The following is a 20,666-nucleotide window of genomic DNA, read 5'->3' as shown; positions in this document are numbered from 1 at the left end:
AGGCTATTCATCAAATCCCAGTGAATTTCAGATTGATGTTCATGGCTTCTCTGAGAGAGTGGGACCAAAATCAAAGCTTAGGGTCTACATAAGATGGATCTTCAAATAGGAAACTCCTTATAACTAGGATTCCAAAAAGCTTCAAGATTATAGTCAGGGTGAATTAGAAATATGTCTCCAGAGAGATACTCTACCCAGAGAAGAGTAAAAGAAAAAATTAAGTCTTAAACAATGAGACTGAATGGAAAGAAAAAAAAAGTCTCATAGTGAAAACTTCATAATAAATATTCACAAAATATACAGGCAAACAAATCAGTATAAATGAGAAGGAAATGAAGCAATAAAGGTCAGAATCTGACTTGCAAAGAATTCAGATATTTGACATTTTCAACACAAATCATCAAACAAATGTATACGATCTGATTTTAAACATAAAGGAATTAACATTATGCAAAAGAAGAATAGAGATGAAGAAATTATCTAGAATGCAGCTCAAAAAGGCAAATGGATGGAAAATATGAAAAGATGGTAAAGAGAATGAAGCATATAGTAAGAATATCTTATATGTCTAATCAAATTTCCAGAAAGAGGCAAAGAATGCAATATGTGAAGAGATATATATTTCTAAAAATTTTCAGAACTGATGAAATGTATCAATTTTAAGATTTATGAACACCAGAAAAAAACAAGAATGAAGTCCTAGATAAATCATAGTGAAAACTGTGAACACCAAAGACAAAAAAAAGAGCAAGAGATAAAAAAAAAGCATTAATTATAAAAGTGGAAAATCAGACTCTCAGTTGATTTAATGATGGTAGTAATGGAATCCAAAAAAAAATTGGAATAATGTGTCAGTAAGAAGGAATAGTCAATCTGGATGTCTTCTTTGGAAAAATGTATATTTGGGTCATCTGCCCATTTTTTTAATTGGGTTTTTTCATTTTCATGGTGTTGAGTTGATGAGTTATTTGTATATTTTGTATATTAACTCTTTATTAGATATATTGTTTGCAAATATCTTCCCCCTTTCAGTAGGTGACTTTTTCATTTTGTTGATAGTTTCCCTCACTGTGCAAAATCTTTTTAGTTTGATGCAGTTCCATTTGTTTATTTTTGCATTGTTGTCCTTGCCTTAGGAGACAGATCAAAAAAATATTGCTTAAATCAATGTCAAAGATCATACTGCTTATGTTTTCAGGTGCTACATTTAAGTCTTTAATCCATTTTGAGTTAGACATTTTTCCAAAGAAGACATACAGATGGCCAACAGGCACTTGAGAAGGTACTCAACATTGCTAATCATCAGGAAACTTTAAATCAAAACCAAAATGAGGGCTTCCCTGGTGGCACAGTGGTTGAGAATCTGCCTGCCAATGCAGGGGACATGGGTTCAAGCCCTGGTCTGGGAAAATCCCACACGCCACGGAGCAACTAAGCCCGTGCACCACAGCTACTGAGCCTGCACGTCTGGAGCCTGTGCTCCGCAACAAGAGAAGGCCGTGACAGTGAGAGGCCCACGCACCACGATGAAGAGTGGCCCCCACTCACCGCAACTAGAGGAAGCCCTCACACAGAAACGAAGACCCAACACAGCCAAAAGTAAATAAATAAATGTATTTAAAAAAAACCGAAAATGAGATATCACTTCACACCTGTCAGAATGGTTATCGTCAAAAAGACAACAAATAACAAATAGTGAGGATATGAAAAAGGAATGCTTGTGCATTGTTTGTGAGATTGTAAATTGGTGTAATCACTATGGAAAACATTATGGAGATTCCTCAAAAAATTGAAAACAGAACTACCATAATACCCAGAAATTCCACTTATGGGTATTATCTGAAGAAAACAAAAACTCTAATTTGAAAAGATATATGTACCTCAATGTTTACTGAAGCATTATTAACAACAGTAAAGATATGAAAGCAACCTAAGAGCCTACAAGTAGATGAATAGATAAAGAAGATGTGGTATATATATATATATAAACTCAGCCATTAAAAATGAAATCTTGTCATTTGCAACAACATGGATTGATTTAGAGGGTGTCATGCTAAGTGAAACAAGTCAGACAGAGAAAAAAATACCATATAACCTCACTTATATGTGAATCTAAAAAAATCCAACAAAACAAACAAAACAAAACAGACTCATAGGTACAGAAAACAAAAGGATGGTTGCCAGAGGTGGGGCTGGTGAGTGAAATAGGTGAAGGGGATTGAGAGGTACAAACTTCCAGTTATAAAGTAAATAAACCATTGGGAAACAATATACAGCACAAGAGATACTGCCAATATTACATAACTTTGTATGGGGACATTGTTGCAAGTCATTGTAGCATCATTTTGTAATGTATGTAAATGTCAGATCAATTTGCAGTATACCTGAAACTAACATAATATTGTATGTTGACTGTATTTCACTAAAAAAGAAATAATTGTCAATGTATAATTCTGAACAGTGAAAATGTCTTAAAGGACATGAGTTAGATAAAGTTCTTTCTACTCAATCAATAACCAAGAGGTCAATTATATCTTAATAAAACTGGGGAAACACCTGAATTTGTCAAAAATAAACCTTTATTGAGAAAAATAATAAATGATATTTATCAAATAGAAGGACAAAAAGTAATTGCAGAGGGAATCTCTGAAATGTATAAAAGGAACATAACAGAAGCTAACTCATATAATATAATATTTGCAATATGCCAGGTATTGTTCTAAGTACCTTCCCTTGGGAATTCATTTAATACATAGAGCTCTATGAGATAAATCTAATATTCTCATTTTAAAGATGAGATATGTGAGGTAAAAAGAGGTTAAGTAAATTTTCTAAAATTACACAGCTATAGAGTACACTTGAGATTTATATCTAGATAGTCTGGGTACAGAGCCTATGACTTTAAACAACACACTATACTGCCTGAAAAAATAGTCAGGAAAAAAATATGGTATGAGAGAAAATTTAAGAAAAGATTGGCTTACATGTGCCTTGGTAATGATTTTTTGGATATGACACCTAAAGCACAAGCAACAAAATAAAAAACAAGTGGGACTACATTAAACTAAAGAGCTCTGTACAGCGAAAGAAACTTTCAATAAAGTGAAAATATTTTCTGATTCTTCCCTATACAATGGGAAAAAATATTTACAAACCATATATTTGATGAGGGCTTAATATCTAAAATATATTTAAAAACTCATGCAACTCAATAGCACAAAAAGAAGCAATTAAAACATGGGCCAAGGGTCTGAATAGATATTGTTCCAGAGAGGATATATGAAAGGCTAACATGTACATGAGAAGCAGCTCAACATTACTAGTCATTAGAGAAATGCAAATTAAAACCACAGTGAGATATCACCCCATACCTGTAAGAAGGGCCATCATGAAAGACAAATAACAAATGCTGGCATGGGTGCGGAGAAAAGGAAATCCTTGTGTACTGCTGGTAGAATTGTAAATTGGCACAGCCATTATGGAAAATAGTATGGAGGATCCTGATACCACATGATTCAGTAATTCCACTTCTGAGATATAGCCAAAGGAAACAAAAGCACTAACTCAAAAAGGTATCTGCACCCCCATGTTCACTGCAGCTTTATTTACAATAGCCAAGACATAGAAACTACCTAAACATCCACTGATAGGTGAATGGATAAGGAAGTTGTCATATTATCTTATATTTATATATATTGCTATATATAATATATATAAATATATATATGTTATATATTTATATATGATATATATGTTATATATATAAGATATGTATCACAACATACATATAATCACAACTTATGTCTCATATACATGAATATTATTCAGCCATAAAGAATGATGAAATCCTGTTATTTGTGACAACACAGATGGACCTTGAGGGCATTATGCTAAGTGAAATAAGTCTGACAGAAAAAAACAAGTACTGTATGATCTCACTTATATGTGAACTCTAAAACAAAAACAAACTCACAGAAAAAGAGATCAGATGTGTGATTACCAGAGGCAGAGAGTGGAGATAGGGGGAATTAGAGGAAGATGGTCAAAAGGTAAAAGCTTCTGGTTTAAGATAAGTAAGTACTACTAGGACTGTAATGTACAACATGATGATTATGGTTAACCCTGTTGTAGGATATACAGGAAAGTTGTTAGGAGAGTTAATCCTAAAAGTATTCATCACAGGGAGAATTTTCTTTTGTTTCTTCTTTCTTTTCTTTTTATTGTATCTAGATGAAATGGTGGATATTAGCTGAACTTGTGGTAATCACTTCACAATATATGTAAATCAAACCATCATATTGTTATGCCTTAAAGTTATACAGTGATATATGTCAATTATATTTCAATAAAATTGGAAGGAAAAAAATAAATGGAAAACAAAGATTGTTTTAATTAAGCAACAATAATCATGTCTTGCGGGTTAAAATGTAAGGCAAATAAAGTTAAAATACATGAAGTAGCATAAAAAATCTGGAGAGAAGTGACTGAAGTTAAATAGTTCAACAGTTTATATATATTCAGAAGGAAAGTAAGATATTAATTTAATTTTTTTATAAAATGTCAACGTTAAATTTTCTAGTTTAATTGCTAACAAAATAGAAATTTGTCAGAAAATGAATCTATTTATATTCAGTATAAATATTTACCATCTCCTACTGTTTAATAATGAAGAAAACTTTTATATTTAAAACTCTTACACAGAATTTAGCACATACACAACTTTCTGCATGCCCTATAAAACAGAAACCTTAATTGTTTAGTCTAACATTAGAGGCTCTCCACAGTTTCACTCAAAGTACACATCTTGTCATATCTTCTACTACTCCACCTCAAACATTTTGGAGCCCAGCTAATGGAAATAATTTTTCCTTTGCAAATCTAATTCCTGTTGTATATCTTCCAGGAAAACTTACCCACACATTCCTCAGCATAAAATTCCTTATTTCAAAATATCTAGGAAGGCATAAAATAAATTATTAAGTTGCTTAATTAAGGGCATGCAAAAGTCATAATATTTGGGGTATCAGGCTGCAGTGATAAGGCCAGAATGGCTACACACTAATGCTCAGGAAGGAGAAACAGGGAATCAAATCTGTGAGTTACATAAGACCAGATCTCAAAGTATTCATAGGTTTGAGAAAGGAGTTTGAATTTTATTATAAACATCATCTTGATAAATATAAACTATTCCTATCACATAATTCAATTTCTAAAGTTCTCAGATACTTTCCAATAATATCTAATTTTGCCATACAGAGTACACAGGAATACATGACACTCTGTTTTTACAGATTGGATGACAGGTGTGAAAAAGTGATGGCACTTGCCTAACCTCTGCATAATTCAATGCCAACAACAGGACTAGCACTCCTGTCTTCTGATTCCTGATCTAGAGAGCTACATATTATCTGCAAGTTGCCTTTTCCATTTTCTACTGATGAGAAAATGTATTTTAAATTCATAGTTGTTGTAGAATTTAAGAGAATACATTTTCATATATTTTAGGAGAGGTTCTTCTTGAAAAAATGAGTGGAATGACTTGTGACTTGAAACTTGGTTTCTTGCAATGATAGGGTCTCAGTGAAGGGCAAAATGTGTGAATGATGGAAAGGGGGGCCAGAGTTATTTGATGCTGTCCTGGAAAACAAACCGTGAAAGCAGTTCATGTACAAGGTTCCACATGGACAGGTAAGTCAACTAAATTCTGTGTAAAAGAGTTATAATTTCATGGGCTTCCCTGGTGATGCAGTGGTTGACTGGCTGCCTGCCGATGCAGGGGACACAGCTTCATGCCCTGGTCCAGGAAGATCTCACATGCCATGGAGCGGCTGGGCCCATGAGCCATGGCCGCTGAGCCTGCGCGTCCGAAGCATGTGCTCCGCAACGGGAGAGGCCACAACAGTGAGAGGCCCGCATAATGCAAAAAAAAAAAAAAAAAAAAAAAAAAGTTATAATTTCAGGTGTATGTATTCTTTACCACCAAACCGTGAGAGGTGGCAAAGATTTAAGATGAGTATAAATCTGTTTTCTGATCAATGAAAGTTAGCCTCTGAGAGGGAGCTTGAAAAGCTGGACAGGTAGGACAGTGTAAGAAGACACTGAGGAAACCCAAAGAATCTCGAGTACTGAAGGTTTTCTTTATATAACAACATGGTATGAATACAATTTTAGCGTTATTGTCTCTAGAAAGATATATGGAACCATTATTCATCCTGGTATTTAATTTTCTTTTAATTTATTCAAGTATGAAAACAAGGATCTTTTGAAGACATTTAAAATGTTATTGTGCTCACTTGGTCTTGGATAAATTGAGTTTTTAATGATTTACTTAAAATTTAACCTGTACCTCCTCAGAAAATTGGCACTTTGAATCATTATTGCCAGCTGGCAGTTGATACCACCAGGCTAAACTGCATTTAAAGAATGTCTTGTTATAGGCACATGGTTAAAAGGGAATAGTAGATAGTTCCAAGGCAATGTTTGAAACAACTAAGAGCAATCTCCTCAGGAATCATATACATCTTTTTCTTCATTTCCATATTAAGCTCTTTTGCCTGAAATATTCTCTAAAGACAAATTTTCTCTAAAGACAAATATTCTCTAAAGACAAGGGAAATATGACTGATAAAAGACCAAAAAAAACAAAACAAAACAAAAAAAATCTAAACCAAAGAAAGAAACAAACAAAAACTTGGAAATATGTCCCATATAAATGTATAGTGCTGTTATAAAACATTAAGTAGCTCCCTGGTGGAATTTTACTTGCCATATGACAAGAATGCGTAAGTGTGGTTTTCTATGTTGTTGACAGACCGGGGACTTATAAAGAAACAAAGAATGAAAAGAGACTATAGGGAAGTGCAGTGGATATTTTTATATCTCAAAACTTTAATCTGAATGACTATTACTGACCTTTTTTCCACACAGTAACTACTGAGAAGCAACGTGATCAAGTCAATAGGGACTAGTAAGGAAAGTGAAGAAACCTAAATTCTGGGCAAAGCCAAGTCCCTGCTTCCCTCTGCCATAGCTTCTTCAATCATGGCAGCACCAGCTTTTCTGGACTCTCAGCATCTAGTTACCTGATTTTGTTAAGGCCTTTGAAGACTCACAGATAAAAAGTCTAAAAACCCAAAATGGACATCAATGTTTCCCCACATTGTTACCCTCAATCAGTGAAATGGCTTTGAAAATTCTTAATTTTCAGTTTAGTTCAGCATCAAGCATTTATTACAGTTCACAGAGTTGCAAATATAAGTAAGTTATCAAAGACAAGATGCACTTCAATTAATTCTACTCTTCATCAACAGATAACTTGGGGAGAATTTATACAAGTGTCCAGAACTTGCCAGGACTAAGAGATTCAGAGTCCATGTAACACCGTACTAGCTGATACAGGTCCCAAGTGATGTGCTTCAGTTTCAGTCAAATGAGTAAAAGTGGATTATCATAGTCTAGTAACTGAAAGAATTGGAAAGTGTAAGATCAGGTCATGTAATGGAAACTTTTTTGTAGAGTTAAGTTGCTAGGCTTAGTTTGTATTTAAGATATTTATAGCTATTCTAGGCTATTACAAATAGCCTTAAATGTATTAAATCAAGATACTTTTCACATTCAAGTATAATAAGAATTTGCATCTTTTGACATTTTACCAAGCCAACAAGATAGTACTTTATTTTGGGGAAAAGATGTCCTTAAATTGAGTTCTCACATAAGTGAAGTGAAGAAATAAGGGAAAGTTAAGCAGATTGATTAATTTCATAATCTAAAATAAGTAGCATAAGGCTTCCGTGGTGGCGCAGTGGTTGAGGGTCCGCCTGCTAATGCAGGGGACACAAGTTCGTGCCCCGGTCTGGGAAGATCCCACATGCCGCGGAGCGGCTGGGCCCGTGAGCCATGGTCTCTGGGCCTGCGTGTCTGGAGCCCGTGCTCCGCAACGGGAGAGGCCACAGCAGTGAGAGGCCTGCGTACCACAAAAAAAAAATAATAAATAAATAAAATAAAATAAGTAGCATATCATATATTACAATTGATTTTTTAAATTTTTTTTAATTTTTTATTTTTTGGTCACACCACGCACCTTGCAGGATTTTAGTTCCCTCACCAGGGATTGAATCCAGGTCAATATAGTGAAAGTGCTGAGTCCTAACCACTGGAATGCCAGGGAATTCCCTACTACTGATTTTTATACACTACTTGTTTTGAGATAATTATAGGTTCACAGGTAGTTGAAAAAAAAAAAGTACAGGAAGGTCCTGAGTTCTGTACAACTTTTACCTCTCCTCCCCCAATGTTAGTTAGCATCTTACATAGTTCTAGAACAGTATAAAAACCATGAACTTGGTATTGGTACAATCTCCAGAACTTATTCAAATCTCATCATATTACATGCTTTCATTTGTGTGTGCATGTGTGTGTTTGTGTATTTCTATGTGATTTTATCACATACCTAGCATCACGTAACTACCACCCCAATCAAGATGCAGAACTGTTCCATCACCACAAGGCTTCCTCATGCTTTATCGCCTCCTCCACTATCTCCCTGTCTTTGAAGCCTAATCCCCAGAAACCGCTAATCTGTTTTCCATCTCTATAAGTACATTATTTCAGAGTGTTATATAAATAGAATCATGCAGCAGGAAACCATTTGAGATTGGCTTATTGCTCAGCATACTTCCCTTGAGATTCATCTAAATTGTTACATGTATTCTTCGGCATTGCTGAGTTGTATTTAGGGTGTGGATTTATCATAATTTCTTTATTCAACCACTGAAAACATTTGGATCGTTCCCAGTTTTGGATATTGTAAAAAAACTACTATCGATATTTTTGTAAAGCTTTTTAAGTGAGCATAGCTTTTTAATTTCTGTGGGATAAATGAGAAAGGTTGCAACTGCTGGGTTATCTGTTAAATCCATTTTCAGTTTTTTTGTTTAAATACCAAACTAATTTTTCAGAAGGGTCATACATTTTAAATTCTCACCAGAAATGCTGAGTGATCCATTTCTTTGCATTCTTACCATGCTTTGGTGTTATTATTTTTTTTTATTTTAACCATTCCAATTAATGTATAGTAATAACTCATAGTATCTTTAATTTGCATTTATTTAATGGGTAATGATGTTGAACAACTTTTTTACATTCTTACTTTCCATCTATATATCCTCTTCAGTGAAATGTCTGTATCTCTTACTCATTTTCTAACTAGGTTGTTTATATTTTTACTATTGAACTTTAAAGTTCTTTATACATGCTATATATGGATCTTTATCAGATATGTGGTTTACAAATATTTCTCCCAGCCTGTAGCTTGTCTTTCCATCCTCTTAACAGGGTCTTTTATTGACCAAAACCTTGTTGATGCGGTTCAATTTATCGATTGTTCCTTTTATGGATTGTGATTTTGGTGTCAAGTCTAAAGACTCTTCACCTAGTCCTAACTCCCAAAGGATATCTAACTGCTCTGGCACCATTTGTTGAAAAGGTTACCCTTCCCCATTAATTTCTTTTGCATTGTTTTAGAAATTCAGCTTGGCATATTTTTGTGGGTCTGTTTCTGTTCCACTGACCCATGTATCTAACCCTTTGTCACACTCCCTAGATTGGTGTATCTTTATATTAAGTCTTAACATAAGGAAGAGTGATTACTCTCAGCTTATTCTTTTTCAGAGTTGTTTTAGCTCTTCTACCTCCTGTGACTTTCCATATAAGTTTTGAGGTAAACTTTCTATGTCTGCAAGAAAATCATGCATGGTTTGTGATAGGAATTATGTTACACTCATAGATAGATTTGGGGACATTTGACATTTTTACTATGTTGATTCTTCCTGTCAATGAACAAGTTATACCTCTCCTGTTATTATATCCTTTTTGATGTCTTTCACTACATTTTGTAATTTTCAACATACAAATCATAACATGTTTTGTTAGATTTATAACTATCTCATTTTCTTTAGCTACTAATGATTAGCTTCCATAATCATGTGAGTCAGCTCCTTATAATGTCTCTCTCTCTCTCTCTCCATACAGTTAATGGTTTCCTTATATTCTTAGCACAATACCTACATAATCTGCTGCAAGAATTCTACATTGTATAAATAGCATATTTAATTAATATATGTTTAAATATACATCTTTTAATAACTGATGATTTCAGAATATGCTGATTCAGAATATCTTGGAAAACTTAAAAAATCTGAATTGTATCCATTTCATTTATTTTATATTGTGCCTAGTAAAGCAACAGTGAATAAATATATATTGTTTATATAGACTATTGTGCACTGATATTTTTAGACTGCTGTGATTGGCTCATACAATTTTTGAAATGCTCCCAGTCTCTGAGAAATGCTTACATTTCCAGATGAAGATTGTAAATCCAGCAAAGTTAGGGTACAATTGAACTTGATATTAGAAGTGCAAATAGATGTAATGGTCAACATGACCACCCATCAGGAAGACCCACTTGAAAGATATCTTGAATATTTCCCAGAAGCATATTTTCAGAGTAGAATGTACAAGAAATATGTGACCACTGTAAATTAGGCAGTGACCTAAATATAAGATACACTGTATAAAACTAATGCAGAATACATTTTTTCTGTTCTTTTGGTATTGCTCAGTTGTAGGATTTACTTTATTTCCAAAATCTAAGAGCTATATACTTCAACTTTTGAATGCCGAGAAACACGATTCTGTAGAGTCAAGATGAGGTTATAATTGCACAGGAAAGACAACTAGTTAAAGTTGCAGGGGAAATCCCATATTGAAAGAATTATATTCCTGGAATTTATAACAGAACAGAGATTTCAAGTCCTGGACAAGTTTAAATATAAGTGACAAAATAAGGCACATCAGACATGTCAGATATGAGGCCATCGATTGCAAAGGGGGATCTAGTGTCCTTTATGTGGCAACCATGGATATGCTGCTCTGAATTCCATTCAAGGAAGAATTTTCTGTTCAACTTCAAAGAGAACAGTTAGCTGACAGCCTCTAGATATTAGCACTTTCAGAATCTTCCTCAGTGTTTGAGCTCCTTCCCAGGACTAAACTTCCTTTATATCTCCTTAGTCTGATGACTTTTTCTTTATACTTCAAGTCTTGTATCTTTAAAAAAAAAAGAAAATGTTTCCTTGACCTGCACATTAATCTAATGCTTTCACTGTGTTTTGTTGCCCTTTGTTTGTATCCCAGTTCTCACCTATGTTATAATAGTCTAGCAACTGTGAGTTTGTATTCTGACCTAAACTTGTGGACACCCTGAAGGTATAAGACATATCTTGTCTGTACTAGTTTCCCAGGCACCCAGAAAAGGGCTTGGCATAGTTAAGCACTCAATAAATGATCACATTTGATATATTTATCATCAAATTGTCAACAAAGCAAACAATAACAAAAATCCTAATGGAAAACATGCATTATATAAACTTTTTTCTTTCTTTCTTTGGGGTCTTGGCAACTCAATACATATTTAAGCATCATTAGTTCTAGGGCATTTATCTGTACTATGCTTACTCCTTCATTTGCTCAATACAGACGCTTCTTACTCTACAGATGTCTTGTCTATGTAATTTTTTCCCCTAATATCCGTCAAGGCAGGTATTTCAGTCAAGGACAAAGCATGCTGAGGAGAAGGGTACTCATGAGATGGGCTCACTTTTCCTCAGATAAATTGGGAGAATGAAGAATCTGTAACCAAGGCAAATTCTCCAGCTCTGAATATACTGTGTGCAATTACTTCAACATTTTTACAAAAGGAAGAGCATCTAAGATTTAAGATATATTACAAAAATGGAAATCCTGGATCAAACTAGAGTCATCCCTCAGTATCGAGAACCCCTGCAGATATCAAATCCATGAATGTTCAAGTCCTGTAATCTGCCATCCATATCCATGGTTCTGCCTCTGCGGATTCAACCAGCTCCAGATTGTGTAGTACTGTAGCATTTATTGAAAAATAATCTACATATAAGTGAACAGCTCAAACCCGTGTGGTTCACACATCAACAGTACTAAATTTATAAGCCTATTTAATGATTAAAACAGAGAGGCTATAGGTTACAAAAAAGTGATAGTAATGTATGGTGCAAAAAAATTATTTTATGTTGAAAACATTTCCTACAAGATTTTAGAAACTTCTAATACATTCCCTGAAGTGACTATAACATGAGAAGCATTTGTAATATTATGAAAAAAATATGAGATTTTGAGAGAACAGACATGAGTTTTAAATCTCAGCTAGATGCCTAGTTAGTTGTGTGACATTTTCAAAACTTTTAATCACTCTGAAATTTAGCTCCTATAAACTAAAGATAACTGGTAATAGACATTGCAAATATACTAAGGATATATAAATGAAATAAATGAAAGAAGCTAGCAATATAATAAACATTTAATAAGTGTTAATTGATAATAATCTAGCTTTTTTGCAACTTAAGGTTTAGGTGTAAACAGTATTATTTAAGGAAGATTTAGGCTAACAGCTCAAAAACAATATCAGATTCAACCATAATTTTAGCAAAAAGGGAGTAAATAAAAAGCCTTTGTGTCTATTTCAAATGTAATGTTTCAGCTAAATACAAATTTATAGCCTTAGAATATTGTCCTTTTAATTTTACCAAATGGTGTTTAACTGAAAATTATACCATAAACGGTCTCATAATAACACTTACATCTTAACCAGCAACATAAAATTGTTTTACTTTACAATGAACTATAACATTGTGATAAAACTTAATTTCAAACTTATGAATTCAAAATTTATGATCATTTAGACTAGACCAGGCACAAAGTTCAAGTTATCTATGAATAAATCTAGCATGTATTCTAATCCTCTTTCATTGTAGGTACTGTGATGCTGGAAAAGTCATGAGACATTGTCACCTCTAAAATGGCATTATAATACCCTAATATAAGGTTGTTGACATGATTCAATAAAACTACATATGTGACAATGCTTTGGAAATAAAGTACATTTGAAAGTTTGCCTTTATTATATTCAGAAATTTGGGATTAAAGGGAAGAGAGAACAATTCCTGACTGAGGTTCAAGGTTCAAGAGGTGAGGGATTGCTGGCTGAGGTTCAAGGGAAAGAAGAAAATGATTCCAGGCTGTACATCTCATCCTGACATACCTAGCATACCAGTTAGGTTTGCTGCCTGGTGCCTGTGCCCTAGTGTATGTGCTCTTTCCCGTGGCCCACAGGACATCCCAAAAGGATTTATTTGGGTTAGCCTGGGTTTACCTGCTCCAGGAAAAGACTTTTCAAACAGTATATTTCTGAAAGTAAAACAAATCACTTCCTTGGCAACAGGAAAATTTAGACACATTAATATTTCCTTTACAAATTACGTTTGCAACTATAAATTCCTGAAGTTACATTAATTTTATTCTGAAGCTGTATACTTCTAGAACAAGATTAATTGTTCTTAGGAAAAAGGGGTGCAATGAGATAGGCAAACAGTTAACTTTACAACGTGACTGCGAAGCAAAACAGCTAGTGCTGCAAACCTGAAAGCATCACTCACTTTCTAAAACAGTAATGGTGGTTTAAATGGTGATAATTTTGTTCATAGCCATTTTCCACTTGAATTACTCCAACACATTTTAAAAACTGCCACACTGAATGATATTAATGGTGCAACAAATTGACTAGTATTATAGGAATGTATCTATTATTTTTATGGGCATATTTAATTGTACATGTTTCTTTAGGTTTTTAATTAAAACTGGCAATAAAAATGATGTCTTTGTGTTTAAGACTGCATTTTTAGACGTAAACTACCTTATAATTAGCACTAATATACAGGTGGTTCAGAAAGATATAATGCTAACACATTAAAGTGGATTGGAAATCCTATTATTAGTCCTATTATTAACACAGACCCTTCTCAGCAGGGGGAAAAAAAACCCTACTATATGTAGAATATGTGCTGCTCCAGTTTCTTTCACAAATTTCCTGATGTTACCTACTAAATGTCAGAAAGATCAGGACATAAATGGTGGCATGGTCCCAAAGGGAAGAGTTTACCATTTCCACTGTATTTAATACTACATTGAACACTGCACATTTTAAATACTGCCTCAAGAATTTACTAACTTTCAAAGTAAAAATACACACATTTCTGCAGACTGGTGTGACGATTCACAAAATAATGATCTCTAACTATTTTTACTTAATATTAGGCAGACACCAATTAGAAGACAGAGTGCTCAGAGTCTCTATGGACAGTTCCACACTTCACATTTTCAGTGGCAAATTGTATTTGACATTTAATTTAAAACCCAAGACACTATAACATGAAGTCTTCTAGGCCATTAATGACAAAGCATGAAGGTATTCTCCCACTTCCTTGTTGCCTGAGGCTACATCTGCTATTTCCCAGAAGGCTGTGTCATTACTGCAGCATTATGTCCATGGGGTAATGTATTCCTAACACACGTGTATAATCTGAATACTGGGCATGGTTCTTGGATGCTTAGTTACACATGTCTTATAGCTGCTTGTCAGCAAAAAACCTAGGACAACATGAGCCCTGTAGGCAATAAGCTATTAATTGAATTTTCTGTTGCTGTGCTGGTGGTAGTGATTATGTTTTATGTTTAAAGAGAGTGAAAAGGCATAGACAGCTAAAAAAAATAAGAGCAGAGTGCTTGATCATAAAAACACCCTGCGTTGTTTGTGATTATCTTCTATTATATCTATTGGGAGCCTGATTTTTCTTTGAATTCTTTCTCAGTGAATCTAGTTACTTATGGTTGTGATATAGTTGAAATATGGAATTTGAAACTAGAAAGATGTAAATTCAATACCTGTAATATTGTCTACTAATTGTGAATCCTTCAGTATTTTTTTTAACCTCTTTAAGACCATTTCTTTTCTTAGGTGAATAAGGATATATATATATAATTATTTGGATGTTTTTGAAAATCCTGTACTTAATAAGAACATTTCAAGTTAAATTTATGAATCTAGGATCATACCTTCCTATGTAGCACAATATAGTATTTAAGAGTCCATGCTGTGGAGTTAGAATACACAGACTTGAATTTCAGCTCTGTTCTTTTCTAGTAACTAAACCTTGGACAACTTATTTAAAATGTCTGAGCTAGGCTAGCCACTAGCCAATTTGGCTATTGAGCACTTGAAATGCGGTTAGTAAATACTGAGATATTTTATAAGTGTAAAATATACACTGGATTTCAAAGACAGTATGAAAAAAAGTAAAACATTGCAGTAATGTATTTTTACATTTATTGTATGCTGAAATAATTATATTTTGAATTTCAGATATTGGATTTCACTGTATGTTTTATTATAATTAATTTCACTTGTTTCTTTTTACTTTTCAAAAATGTGACTACTAGAAAATTTTAAATTACATATATGGCTTGCTTTTGTGGCTCATTTTGTATTTCAATTGGACAGTGCTTCTCTAAGCCTTATTTTTCTCATCTGTAAAACATAATGTATAATAATAACTTTTCTAAAGAGTTTCTATTGGTATTAACAATATCATGTATGAAAAAATAATTATCACAATGCTTACAAAAAGTAGCTATTAATACTAGTTATTAGAAGAACATATCCTATAGTTCTTCTTTTCCTCCTGCATGTGGGAGAGAGAGCAAGTTTCCCTAAATTGTGAGGTCCTGTTTACTGCATTCTTCTGGTTCATATCCTTAGAATAGGAAGCTCAAGGCTCTACTGGTTATCTGCAAGATTTCCATGTTACATGCCACTCTATAAATTTAATATTTTATTGAGTTTGTTTATTTACCAGTCTGTCTTTTTTAATTGAAGAATAGTTGATTTACCACATTATATTACTTTCAGGTGTACAGCATAGTTATTCAGTATTTTTACAGATTATACTCTATTAAAAGTTACTACAAGATAATTCCCTGTACTATACAATATATCCTTGTTGCTTATCTATTTTACACATAGTAGTTTGTATCTCTTAATCCCATACACCTAACTTGCCTCTCCCCCTTCCTTCCTCCCTCTGATAACCACTAATGTTTTTTTTTCCTGTGTCTGTAATTCTGTTTCTATTTTGCTGTGTACATTTGTTTGTATTTTTTTTTTAGATTTCACATATAAGTGATATATGTTTTTACTTCCTGACTTATTTCACTACGTATAATATTCTCTAGGTCCATCCATGTTGCTGAAAATTGTAGAATTTCATTCTTTTTATGGCTAAGTAATACTCCTTTATATATATATATATATATATAGATATATATATCATATCTTCTTTATCCATTTTTCTATTGATGGACACTTGGGTTGCTTCCATATCTTGGTCATCATAAATAGTGATTCTACAAAACATATAAAAAAGAACTAATACCTATCTTTTGCAAACTATTCCAAAACATTGAAGAGCATGGAACACTCTCAAATTTATTCTACACGGTCACCATTACCATTACCCTGATACCAAAATGAGACAAAGACACTACAGAAAAAGAAAATGACAGAAAAGCCAATATCTTTGATGAAAATAAATGCAAAAGTCCTCAACAAAATATTAACACACTGAATCCAATAATATATAAAAAGGATCATACACCATGATCAACTTGGATTTACTCAGGGGCACAAGGATGGTTCAGCATTTGTGAATCAATCAATGTGATTCACCACATTAACAAAAGGAAGGATAAAAATCACATGATCATCTCAATAGATGCAGAAAAACTGTTTGACAAAATTCAACATTCATTCATGATAAAAAACTATCATCAAAGTGGGTATAGAGGGAATGTACATCAGCATAATAAAGGCCATTTATAACAAACTCACAACTAAAATCATGGTCAACAGTGAAAATCTGAAATTCTTTAAATTCAGGAAGAAGACAAGGATGTCTATTCTCACCCCTTCTAGTTAACATAGTATTAAAAGTCCTAGCTACAGCAATCAGACAAGAAAAAGAAATAGAAGGCATCCAAATTGGAAGAGAAGAAGAAGTAAAACTGTCACTATTTGCAGATGACATGACACTTAAACAGTCTGTTTTTATTTTCAAGATTCCCTGAGAGCTAAGAATGTGACTTATGCATCTTAACATCTTCAGGACAGGACTTTGTATTTTTAGTTATTTTGGAATAACTAACATTTACATGTTTATTGTTACAGATTTTAGAATTACTAAATATTTGCTGAAAGAAACATTGGTATTTAAAACTAACTATAACTGGTTACCAATTCCATTATAAAGAGTTGATTTAAAGGCTGATAGTTTACTTTGTCTATTCAAATAATGCCCCCAAAATACAGACAATAAATTGATAAATGCAATCATTACCTGAATAATGCCACTTTTGAATAATTAGATTCTGAAGTTAAAAGAAAGGCATTACAGAGTCATCCTAGTTAAATTCTTACCTATAGACTTCCGGGAAGATGGCGGAAGAGTAAGACACGGAGATCACCTTCCTCCCCACAGATACACCAGAAATACATCTACGCGTGGAACAAATCCTACGGAGCACCTACTGAACGCTGGCAGAAGACCTCAGACCTCCCAAAAGGCAAGGAACCCCCCACGTACCTGGTTAGGGCAAAAGAAAAAACTAAACAGAGACAAAAGGATAGGGACGGGTCCTGCACCAGCGGGAGAGAGCTGTGAAGGAGGAAAAGTGTCCACGCACTAGGAAGCCCCTTCGTGGGTGGAGACTTCGGGAAGCGGAGTGGGGGAGCTTGGGAGCCGCGGAGGAGAGCACAGCAAAGCGGACAGATTCCAGCGCAGAGGATCAGGGCCGACTGGCACTCACCAGCCGAGAGGCTTGTCTGCTCGCCCGCCGGGGCGGGCGGGACTGGGAGCTGAGGCTCCGGCTTTTGTCAGAGCACCGGGAGAGGACTGAGGTTGGCGGCGTGAACACAGCCTGCAGGGCGTTAGTTCACCGCGGCTAGCCGGGAGGGAGTCCGGGGAAAATTCTGGACCTGCCGAAGAGGCAAGAGACTTTTACGTCCCTCTTTGTTTCCTGGTGCACGAGGAGAGGGGATTAAGAATGCTGCTTGAGAGAGCTCCAGGGACGGGCGCGAGCCGCGGCTAAAAGTGCGGAGCCCAGAGACAGACATGAGACGCTAAGGCCGCTGCTGCCGCCACCAGGAGGCCTGTGTGCGAACACAGGTCACTAGCCACACACCCTTCCAGGGAGCCTGTGCAGTCCGCCACTGCCAGGGTCCCGGGATCCAGGGACGGCTCCCCCGGGAGAACGCACGGCGCGCCTCAGGCTGCAACGTCACGCCGGCCTCTGCCGCTGCAGGCCCGCCCCACACTCCGTGACCCTCCCTACCCCCCCAGCCTGAGTGAGCCAGAGCCTCCGAATCAGCGGCTCCTTTAACCCCGTCCTGTCTGAGCAAAGAACAGACGCCCTCCAGCGACCTACAGGCACAGGCAGGGCCAAATCCAAAGCTGAGCCCCTGGGAACTGTGAGAACAAAGAAGAGAAAGGGAAATCTCTCCCAGCAGCCTCAGAGGCAGTGGATTAAAGCTCCACAATCTACTTGATATACCCTGCATCTGTGGAATACCTGAATAGACAACGAATCATCCCAAATTAAGGAGCCCTGTGGATGAAAGGCTCTTGGTGCTGCAGCCAGGAGTCAGTGCTGTGCCTCTGAGGTGGGAGAGCCAACTTCAGGACCAGCCAACTGGTCCACAGGAGGCCTCCCAGCTGCACATAATATCAAACAGCAAAAATCTCCGAGAGATCTCCATCTCAACGCCAGCACCCAGCTTCACTCAACGACCAGCAAGCTACAGTGCTGGACATCCTATGACAAACAACTAGCAAGACAGGAACACAACCCCACCCATTAGCAGAGAGGCTGCCCAAAATCATAATAAGTCTACAGACACCCCAAAACACACCACCAGAGGTGGACCTGCCCACCAGAAAGACAAGATCCAGCCTCATCCACCAGAACACAGGCACTAGTACCTCCACCAGGAAGCCTACACAACCCACTAAACCAACCTTAGCCACTGGAGACAGACACAAAAAACAACAGGAACTACGAACCTTCAGCCTGCAAAAAAGGAGACCACTAACACAGTAAGATAAGCAAAATGAAAAGACAGAAAAACACACAGCAGATGAAGGAGCAAGATAAAAACCCACCAGACCTAACAAATGAAGAGGAAATAGGCAGTCTACCTGAAAAAGAATTCAGAATAATGATAGTAAAGATGATCCAAAATCTTGGAAATAGAATAGACAAAATGCAAGAATCAGTTAACAAGGACCTAGAAGAACTAAAGATGAAACAAACAGTGATGAACAACACAATAAATGAAATGAAAAATACTCTAGATGGGATCAATAGCAGAATAACTGAGGCAGAAGAATGGATAAGTGACCTGGAAGATAAAATAGTGGAAATAACTACTGCAGAGCAGAATAAAGAAAAAAGAATGAAAAGAACTGAGGACAGTCTCAGAGACCTCTGGGACAACATTAAACGCACCAACATTCGAATTGTAGGGGTTTCAGAAGAAGAAGAGAAAAAGAAAGGGACTGAGAAAATATTTGAAGAGATTATAGTTGAAAACTTCGCTAATATGGGAAAGGAAATAGTTAATCAAGTCCAGAAAGCACAGAGAGTCCCATACAGGATAAATCCAAGGAGAAATATGCCAAGACACATATTAATCAAACTGTCAAAAATTAAATACAAAGAAAACATATTAAAAGCAGCAAGGGAAAAACAACAAATAACACACAAGGGAATCCCCATAAGGTTAACAGCTGATCTTTCAGCAGAAAGTCTGCAAGCCAGAAGGGAGTGGCAGGACATACTGAAAGTGTTGAAGGAGAAAAACCTGCAACCAAGATTACTCTACCCAGCAAGGATCTCATTCAGATTTGATGGAGAAATTAAAACCTTTACAGGCAAGCAAAAGCTGAGAGAGTTCAGCACCACCAAACCAGCTCTACAACAACTGCTAAGGGAACTTCTCTAGGCAAGAAACACAAAAGAAGGAAAAGACCTACAATAACGAACCCAAAACAATTAAGAAAATGGGAATGGGAACACACATATCGATAATTACCTTAAATGTAAATGGACTAAATGCTCCCACCAAAAGACACAGATTGGCTGAATGGATACAAAAACAGGACCCATATATTTGCTGTCTACAAGAGACCCACTTCAGACCTAGAGACACATACAGACTGAAAGTAAGGGGATGGAAAAAGGTATTTCATGCAAATGGAAACCAAAAGAAAGCTGGAGTAGCAATTCTCATATCAGACAAAATAGACTTTAAAACAAAGACTATTAGAAGAGACAAAGAAGGACACTACATAATGATCAAGGGATCGATCCAAGAGGAAGATATAACAATTGTAAATATTTATGCACCCAACTTAGGTGCACCTCAATACATAAGGCAAATACTGACAACCATAAAAGGGGAAATCGACAGTAACACATTCATAGTAGGGGACTTTAACACCCCACTTTCACCAATGGACAGATCATCCAAAATGAAAATAAATAGGGAAACGCAAGCTTTAAATGATACATTAAACGAGATGGAGTTAATTGATATTTATAGGACATTCCATCCAAAAACAACAGAATACACATTTTTCTCAAGTGCTCATGGAACATTCTCCAGGATAGATCATATCTTGGGT

Source organism: Lagenorhynchus albirostris, chromosome 9 (genome assembly GCF_949774975.1).
Source record: "Lagenorhynchus albirostris chromosome 9, mLagAlb1.1, whole genome shotgun sequence".
NCBI lineage: Eukaryota > Metazoa > Chordata > Mammalia > Artiodactyla > Delphinidae > Lagenorhynchus > Lagenorhynchus albirostris.
This window is presented reverse-complemented; position numbering follows the sequence as displayed.